This window comes from Otolemur garnettii, unplaced genomic scaffold (genome assembly GCF_000181295.1).
Source record: "Otolemur garnettii isolate 467f Iridium unplaced genomic scaffold, OtoGar3 scaffold00289, whole genome shotgun sequence".
Classification (NCBI taxonomy): Eukaryota; Metazoa; Chordata; class Mammalia; order Primates; family Galagidae; genus Otolemur; species Otolemur garnettii.
In genome coordinates, this window is record NW_003852684.1 from 535,964 (window position 1) to 545,885 (window position 9,922).

At 40.7% G+C, this 9,922-nt stretch overlaps 1 pseudogene; it reads left to right on the plus strand.

Moving 5' to 3' along the window:
• Positions 1-5,967, plus strand: part of LOC111722614 — a 41,949-nt pseudogene extending 35,982 nt beyond the window's left edge.
• Positions 5,968-9,922: the final 3,955 nt, after the last annotated feature.

A 9,922-nucleotide genomic window follows, 5' to 3' on the forward strand; every position in this document is an offset into this window, starting at 1 on the left:
AGAGAGAGAGAGAGAAAGAAAGAAAGAAAGAAAGAAAGAAAGAAAGAAAGAAAGAAAGAAAGAAAGAAAGAAAGAAAGAAAGAAAGAAAGAAAATGTCCTAGGCACAGTTTCCAAGAGCAAAAGTCCAAGGATAGGTCAGTAGGCATATGGAATAGGGGACTATATAAAGGAGGAGAATTATTGTGGCCTCTGTGGGGAGGTACAAATGAGTCAGGAAAAGTGTGTTTGGGCTTGGTTCACTGTGATATTGTCACTTAATCTCATGAATAGGGGTTGTTCAGAGATGTTTGTTCTCTCGCCTTGGACTGTTTGGGGTAAGGGAATATTGGCACTGATAGAAAGATCCCAACTAAGCAGGTAGATGATATACTCTTCATTGTTTAGTGTGCATATGAAAAGCCTGATTTGAGTCAACAATTCACTGTGTGGGCAGTTACAAAGACTGCAAGAATCTAGGCTATCAAAGGGTCAGAATTACATAATATCCAAAGGCTTGATTTTAGGAACACAATTTCCCTATGTAAAAATAATTTCTTTCTTAGACACTCCTCAAAGCCCATGGTAAGGTAATTTCTTACGTAGAGCTCAATGACTTTTGGCACACAAGACTAGAATATTTGGATGCTCTCGCAGTCCAAGGTGGGCTGATCCTCTGAACGCAGGTGCTGGAGACAAGGCTGAGCAATAGCAAGAGACCCTTAGCCCCGATCTCCCACATAAATTCTACTAAATTGGAAAAGGTAACCAAGTGTTGTGGCACTTGCATGTAGTTCCAGCCACTTCAGAGGCTGAGGCAGAAGGATCCCTTTAACCCAAGAGTTGGATGTCGCTGTGTGCGAGCCTGAGGCCATGACACTCTAACCTGGGCAACACAGTGAGATTCTGTCTCATGAAAAAAAAAAGAGAGAGGGCAAAATTAGAAAAAATATATTATTATATTATTATAAAGGGGAAATTACAGATGTATTTCACTTAAAAATAAAGATGCAATATGATAAACAACATATTGACGTATCAAATTAAAAATTGATGTTTAAGTAATATACGTTGATCAAAATTAAATCCAGTTTGTGTGATAATTATTCATCTTTTTATTTTTTTGCCCACACCCCCTCGCTCCTTCTCTGTCTGATCTCCCCTTCCACCATGCTCCACCATGTCATTGTCATTAACTGTCTTCATATCAAAGTTGAATACATAGGATTCTTCTCCATTCCTATGATCCTTCACTAAGAATAATGTGTTCCACCTCCATCCAGGTTATTACAAATGCTGTAAAATCTTCATTTTTTTGATGGCTGAATTATACTCCCTAATGTAAATATACCACAGCTTACCAATTCATTCCTGGGTTGAAGGACATTTAGGTTATTTCCATGTTTTAGTAATTGTAAATTGGGCTGTGATAAACAGCCTAGTACAAGTGTCTATATAGTAAATGGAAGGTCTAGGTAGAGTTCTTTAAGGTTTCTCCATACTTCCTTCAAAAAAGGTTATATTAGTTTGCAGTCACACCAGCAGTGCAAGAGCGTTCCTTTCTCTCCACATCCATGCCAGCATCTGCAATTTTGAGATTTTGTGATATAGGCCATTCTTGCTGGGGTTAGATGATATCTCTGGGTGGTTTTAATTTGCATTTCTCTAATAATTATAGATGAAGAGCATTTTTTCATATACTTAGTAGTCATTTGCCTATCGGCTTTAGACCAGATTCTGTTCATCTCTCTTCCCCACTGATGTATGGGGTTGTTGGTTTTTTTCTTGTAGATTAATTGAAGTTCTGTGTAGATTCTGGTTATTAGACTTTTGTCAGATTCAAAATATGCAAATATTCTTTTCCATTGAGTAGGTTGTCTATTTGCTCTGGTTATTGTCTCCTTTGCTGTACAGAAACTTTTCAGTTTCATAAGATCCTATTTGTTTAGTATTGCTGTTGTTGGTATTGCTGTGGCAGTCTTCCTCATAAAGTCTTTCCCCAGGCCAATATCTTCCAGTGCTTTACAATTCTTTCTTTGAGGATTTTTATCATTTCATGCCTTGGATTTAAGTCCTTTATCCATCTTGAGTCAATTTTTGTGAGTGGAGAAAGGTGTGGGTCCAGTTTCAGTCTTTTACATGTGGATATCCAATTCTCCCAGCACCATTTATTGAACAGGAAGTCTTTCTGCCAGTGTACTTTCATGTTTGGTTTATTGAAGATTAGGTTGTTGTAAATTGTTGGTTTCTTTTCCTAGTTTTATATTCAATTCCAAATGTCTATGTCTCTATTTTTGTGCCAGTACCATATTGTCTTGACCACTATGGCCTTGTAGTATATCCTAAAATCTGGTAAAGTAATACCCCTGGCTTTGTTTTTGTTACTAAGTACTGCCTTAGCTATATGTTTGTTTTTTTTTTACTTTTATTTATATATATTAGTCATCTATTTATTTTTTAGACTTTGGTAAAAACATAATAAGGAAATTTTTTTTTTGCTATTTGTATTTTGTCTTGTGTATGCTGTAAAGAATAAGTAGTAAATGATTATGTATTCAAAAAAATTGCACAGCCCTTGTTAAAGCTATATTGATAGATACTTGTTATTTTGCTTGCTGATACAATGCTATCTTTCTTTTTCTAATATTATTTTGTAATAATTTTTTACATAGGAATATAATTGATTTTGTATAGTTATTTTGAAGTTAGCTACATTGCTGAATTTTTCTATTGTTTTTTGCTAACTGGCAAGTAACTTGGTAACTCGAAAGTAATGAAATTTGTATTTTTTTATGAACCTTTGGGATTTTTAAGTTATCTTAATTATATTAGCTAGGATCTTCAACTTTACTAGGAGTAGTGGTAATGAGTACACTTATCTCATAATTGATTTGTAGATAATGCTTTTGTTTCCTCATAAAATTGATATATTTGACCCAATGTTATCTCTACTGATTATGTCAATGTTTTGCCTATAGTTGATGTTTTGTAAATATTCATGGAATAAAGGAGCTTGAAATAAAAATAAATAAAATGAGAATACCTATAAAAAAATGAAAGAAGGCAGCACCTGTAGCTCTATGGGTATGATGCTGGCCCCATATACTGAGGGTGGTGGATTCAAACCTGGCCCTGGTCAACTGAAACAAAAAAAATAGTCAGACATTGTAGCAGGTGCCTATAGTCCCAGCTCCTGCGAGGGTGAGGCAAGACAATTGCCTAATCCCAGGAGTTGTAGATTGCTGTGAGCTGTGTGATGCCATTGCACAGTACTGAGGGTGATAATGTGAGGCATTGTCTCTACAAAAAAAAAGATTAAATAAAATAAGTAAGAGAGAGAGAGAGAAGGAAGGAGGGAGGGAGGGAGGGAAGGAAGGAAGGAAGAAAAGAAAGAGAAAATAGGGTAAGAGAGAAAGAAGGAAAGCAAGAAAGAAAGCAAGAAAACAAGATATCAAGAAAGAAGGAAAGACAGAAAGACGTGGAGTTAGAAAATATTCTTATGAGCAAAGTATGTCAAGAATGGATGAAAAATAGGGCAATGCCTGTGGCTCAGTGAGTAGGGCACCAGTACCATATACTGAGGGTGGTGGGTTTCAACCTGGCCCCGGCCAGACTGCAACAAAAATGAGCTGGGCATGGTGGTAGACACCTGTAGTCCCAGATACTTGGGAGGCTGAGGCAAGAGAATCACCTAAGCCCAAGAGCTGGGGGTTTGTGTGAGCTGTGATGTCACAGAACTCCACTGAGGGCAAAAAGTGAGACTCTATTTCAAAAAACAAACAAACAAAAAGAATGGAAGGAAAATATCCGTACTCAGCCCTACTGTGAAACCAGTATTTAAGCAGCCACACTTCCATATGAAACCTATAACCCAACAACAGCCAAAGGTAAAGGGGAAAGAGGATGGGGAGGGGAGGGGGAAGGATGGGTGGAGTGAGGGTAATTGGTGGGACCACACCAATGGTGCATTTTACAAGGGTACATGTTAAATCTATGAAGTGTAGAATGTAAATGTCTTAACACAATAACTGAGAAACAGCCATGAAGTCTATGTTAACCTCTTCAATGAAAGTATTTCAAATTGTACATAAAACCAGCACATTGTACCACACAATTAATTAATGTGCACTATTAACTTACATATTTCTAAATAGCATGCCACTATTTTTTTTTTGAGTTAACCTATTTCAGATAGTATTTCTGGACTAATCAGGAAAGTGAGGATGTAACTCTGTTAATACCACTTCTCATTCCCTGTAATGCAATTTTGCCCTTTTTCACCCTCTCAATGTCTCGCATTTGGTTAGATCAGTGGTTCTCAACCTTCCTAATGCCTGCTAATGCCACGACCATTTAATACAGTTCCTCATTTATGTATTGAGAGCAAGTCTCATTTTGTTGCCCTACATAGAATACTCTGGTATCATAGCTCACAGCAATCTTCAAGAGTTATCTTTAAGGAAACCTATTTCCTTAGCTAGGACTTCAGGAGACTGCACAACATCCAGCTATTTTTTTTTTTTTATTCTCCAAAGATGGGGCTCTCACTATGAGAGGGGCTCAGGCTGGTCTCCAATTCAGAAGCTCAGACAATCCAACTGATGTGGCCTCCCAGAGTGCCAAGATGACAGGCATGAAGCACCACTGCAGCCCACAAACAATAGTTTGAAAAAATATCCCTTGGTTGGCACCTGTGGCTCAGTGTGTAGGGTGCCAGCCCCTTGTAACAAGCCTGGTGGTGTTGAACCTGGCCCCTGCCAAATGGTTAAAAAAAAAAAAAAAGCCGGTCTTTGATGTGGGTGCCTGTGGTCCTACCTACTCAAGAGGCTGAGGCAGGAGAATTGTATAATCCTAGGAGCTGTAGGTTGCTGTCAACTGTGACAGTACGGCACTCTACTGACGGTAACTAAGTGAGGCTCTGTCTCAAAAAAAAAAAAGAAAGACAAGAAAGAAAGAAAGAAAGAAAGAAAGAAAGAAAGAAAGAAAGAAAAGAAAAGAAAAGAAAAGAAAAGAAAAGAAAAGAAAAGAAAAGAAAAGAAAAGAAAAAAAAAGAAAAGAAAAGAGAAAAGAAAAGAAAAGAAAAAAAGAAAGAAAGAAATATACCCCAACTTCAAAGTCTGGAGTGGTGACACACACCTATAATCCTAACACTCTGGAAGGCACAAGCAGGTGGTCCCAAGTAACTGCACACTGTGGTGGGGCACCTGGACTCTCAAATACTCAAGCGACTGAGGCAATAAGATTTGTTGAGCCCAGGAGTTTGAGGTTGTGATTAGCTATGATCACCTCAGGGCACTCTACCCAGGGGGAAAGAGTCAGACTCTGTCTCAAGGAAAAAGAAAATGACAACTTTGGTAGGGTGGAACAATGTGCCATCCATGTCAATTCATGGTAATCTTGTGTGAGCAGAAAGGTAGAGTTGACTGTCTCTCAGGTAATCACACGACCTGTGGTGAACATCCCTGCCAGTTTCCTAGGGGACCTAGGGACCAACACTGACTATCCTGTACTTGTACAAGGGCAGAGAGTAAACAGGCAGAGCCCAGCAGGTGCAGCTCTCTTGCAGGCCCTGCTGGCTCCAGCTTGCTGGCAGGGACCTGGGCAATTGATGTGGGTACCAAACATGTGATGGGTTCTATGGAGGCCCCATGAATTTATGGGCTACCTTCAACTTGGTGGCAGCAGTGGTAGGCTTTGTGATCTATGCCTTCTCCATGGACTCTCTCACACATTTCATGGAAGCACGGCAGGAAGCACAGCATTCCCTCTATGCAGCCTACACCCAGGGCAGGGTGGAGTTCTATGAGAAGATTCTGCCATGCAATCTGGCCCTGAGCAGTCTTTTGGGCAGGAAAGGGGAGAAGCTGTATACACCCAGTGATAACATTCTCCCCAGACACTGGTTCCACATCAAAAGTTTACCCTACACCACCCGCTGGGACTCTGTACTGCAGATGTGGATGGTGACACTGAACTCAGTTCGCTCCTGATGTGCTCATCATGAGGACAGCTCCAGCTTGTGCTAGCACCATGCTGCCATTGAATCTGAGGGGACGCTCTTGGTGCCTCTGCACCCACAAGCCAAGGTCAGAAAAATCACAGACTTGAGAATTAAATAGCCCAGATTCTATTTGACGAATTCACCACACATTAACTCATTGACTTTGAACAAGTCTCTTAATGAATCTGAGCCTTGGTTTTCTGAACTATAAAGTGGGAAGATAATATAAACTACCTCAAAGGATTGTAGGGTTAGGTGTGATCAAGAATTTAAGGGCCAGACAGAGTAGGCATGCCATAAATAAATAGGACGTTCCTCCTCTTCTTGACTTTTGATTGCCACTAGGACATGAGAGTCAGGCTACACCTCACTACCAGAGGTTCTTACAGTATGTGAACACTTTCCTGCAGCAAAGAACTATCCTTCAATTTGCCTGATGGACCAATCCCAACTTTCCTCCACTGTGGTGGAGGTTAAAAGGTTTAAGAAACCACTATGAGAAGTTAATGTGGGCCTAAGAGGCTATATTAAGGTGAAGCCTCTGCCAGGCATGGTGGCTCACACTTATAATCCTAGCACTCTGGGAGGCAGAGGTGGGAGGATCACTTGAGGTCAAGTTTGAGACCACCCTGAGCAAAGCAAGACTTCTGTCTCTAATAAAATAGAAAAATTAAAAAAAAAAAACAACTCTATTCAGTTATAATGCACACACCCCACAATTCACCCATTTCAAGTATAGATTTCAAGACCACACATTCAGGGATCACTTGTATACTTTGGTCATTTGTTAGTAGAGAAGTTTACCTTAAGATGTAGAAGAGAGAGAGACAGAGGAAAGATAGAGATGAAGGAATGAATAGAATGGAGAGAACAAGCAAATAAAACAGAGAGAATTGGTGGAAGGAAGGATAAACTGAGGGAAGGGCAAATGGAGGGATGGAAACAAAGAAAGAGAATAGGACCAAATGTGGTGGATCACACCTATAATCCTAGCTCTCTGGCAGGCTGAGATGAGTGGAGTTCTTGGACAAGGGAGTGCTGAGAACAGACTCAGCAAGGGTCAGACCCTGTCCCTACTAAAAATTGAAAAATTATCTAGGAATTGCAACAGGCACTTGTAGTCATAGCCACATGTGAGTCTCAGGCAAGAGGATTGCCTGAATCCCGGGGTTTGAGATTTCTATGATCTAGGCTGAAGTTACAAAAGAATAGCCCTGGCCAGATACAGAAACCATATCTCAAAAATACCCACCCACACACACATGAAGAGACAAACCAACAAACCAAACAACAAATATTTTCATCATCTAAAAAGACTAGAATTACTAGGCAGTGCTTGTGGGTCAATGGGTAGGGCACCAGCCCCATATAACAAGGGTGGCAGGTTCAAAGCCGGAACTGGCCAAACTGCAACAAATAAATAGCTTGACTTTGTGCTGGGTGCCTATAGTCTCAGGTATTGGAGAGGCTGAGGCAAGAGGATCATCTAAGCCCAGGAGGTGCAGGATGCTGTGAGCTGTGATGCCATGGCACACTACCTAGGGCTAAAATGTGAGACTCTGTCAAAAACAAACAAACAAACAAAACAAAACAAAACCAAGAAAACCAGAATTACCTTGATGGTGCAAGCAAAGTAGACATGCTTAAGACCTCTGGAGCTATGACTGATTCAGGCTATAGCCAGACATTGTAAATTTGTAAGCTTCTCTCAAATTCATGTTTTCGTGTAGCTGTCAAAAGGTGTCCTAGAAATAGTGTCCCACAGGTGGTGTCTGTGGCTCAGTGGGTAGGGCACCGGCCTCATATAATGAGGGTAGTGGGTTTGAACCCGGTCCTGGCCAAACTGCAAAAAAAAAAAAAAAAAAAAATAGCCTGGCATTGTCATGGGCATCTGTAGTCCCAGCTACATGGGAGGCTGAGGCAAAAGAATTGCCTAAGCCCAGGAGTTGGAGGTTGCTGTGAGCTGTGATGCCACATCACTCTACTGAGAATGACAAAGTGAAACACTGTCTTGAAGGAAAAAAAAAGAAAACAAATAGCATCCTACTTAAGTGACTCCATCTAGTTTTGTCACTGTGATACAGCTTGAGTCACACTGCTGTAAAAATCTTAATTGTTGTGTCATCCTAGTGTCGGGAATCTCAATCATCAATAAAATGAATAAGACACAAATGGGAGACCACTTCCCTGTCTGTGGACAGAGGGCTAAGAAGTGTCCTGGATCAAACACTTGAGGGACACCAGCTGAAGTGAGAAGAAAAGGCCATTTAATATCTTTGTCCAGAAGCCTAGATTTTAGGATATTACAGAATAAAGTCACTAGATGGTCAGTGTGGATGACATCACAATGGGTGATGCCCTGGGTTACCATCTTCAAGCTTAACCTTATTCTTGCTAAGCATGTGTAGTGGCTGTTCAGGTTTGTTGTTGCTTTCACACTGTTATAAAAGAGTAGGGATCTGGGTGGTGCCTGTGGATCAGGGTTGTTATTGCTTTCACACCATTATAAAAGGGTGGGGATCTAGGTGGTCCCTATGGATCAGTATACACTGGCCCCATATACTGAGGATGGCAGGTTAAAATCCAGCCCCAGCCTAACTACAACAAAAAATAGCTGGGTGTTGTGGTAGGCACCTGTAATCCCAGGTAATCCGGAGGCTGAGGCAAGAGAATTATCTAAGCCTAGGAGCTGGAGGTTACTGTGAGTTGAGACACCTCAGCACTATACTGAGAGCAATAAAGTGAGACTCTGTCTCTAAAAAATTAATAAAATAAAAGAGTGGGGTTCTTTTCTCCACACTCAATATCTGTTTAAAAAGTTTGTTTATATCTCTGACCAAGGGATTTAACTACCCTTCCTTCATTTTCACATCATGTATTTGTAAGCAAATGAAAGACTGTGGTTTATAACCACACTAGTGCTGCCTTGGGATGTTACACACCATGAACTCAAGCCCAAAGATCAGACAGTGATTTGAAAGACCTGAATTTAATGTCACAGAATTCTCAGTTCTACTTTTCTTGATGTTTTACTTCTATCTCTAGAATAGGTTTGTTGTTTGGGATGGTAGGTATCTCACTGAAGGTGCTATCTCAAAATATAGTTAGGCAATATGTCCAGTAGTGTGCTCTATAGCTGCAATTATTTATGATGATCGTGGGTAATATCAGCCAATTTGGAAAGTTCCAACATTCTTGACCTCCGTGCCAGGTGTGCCCAAACTATTGGGTTCATGGCCACATAGGAAGTTGAAGAGTTATGTTGGGACACACGTTCAGTACAGAATCACTAATTAAACCTGATAAGCAAAAAAAGAGATCCCTGCATAATTGTGGTGATATCTGCCACCACAGATATGCGAAACAGTCCTGACATAATCCCTATGTGTCACCGGTGACTGAGGAATAGACACTCCTCAAGTCCCTGATTAGGTCATTTCCTTTTTACTTTTTTTTTTGCAGCTTTTGGCCATGGCTGGGTTTGAACCCACCACTTCCAGCATATGAGGCCAGTGCCCTACTCCTTTGAGCCACAGGTGCCACCTAATAAGGTCATTTCTTAAGTAGAGCTCAATGATATTTGCCATATTTGACTACAATATTTGGATGCTCTGGGAGATCAAGGTGGGCTGATCCCTTGAGTTCAGGGGTTGGAGACAAGACTGAGCAACAGGAAAGACACCCTCAGCCCCAATTTCTCACCCGGTTTCTACTAAAATAGAAAAGGTAGCCAATCACTGTGGCCCTTGCCTGTAGTTCCAGCTACTCCAGAGGCTTAGGGGGGATGATCCCTTCAACCCAGTAGTTGGATGTCACTGTGTGCTAGGCTGAGGCCATGAAAATCTTGCCTGGGCAACAGAGTGAGAGTCTGTCTCATTAAAAATAACAAAAGAAAGAAAGGAAGGAAGGAAGGAAGGAAGGAAGGAAGGAAGGAAGGAAGGAAG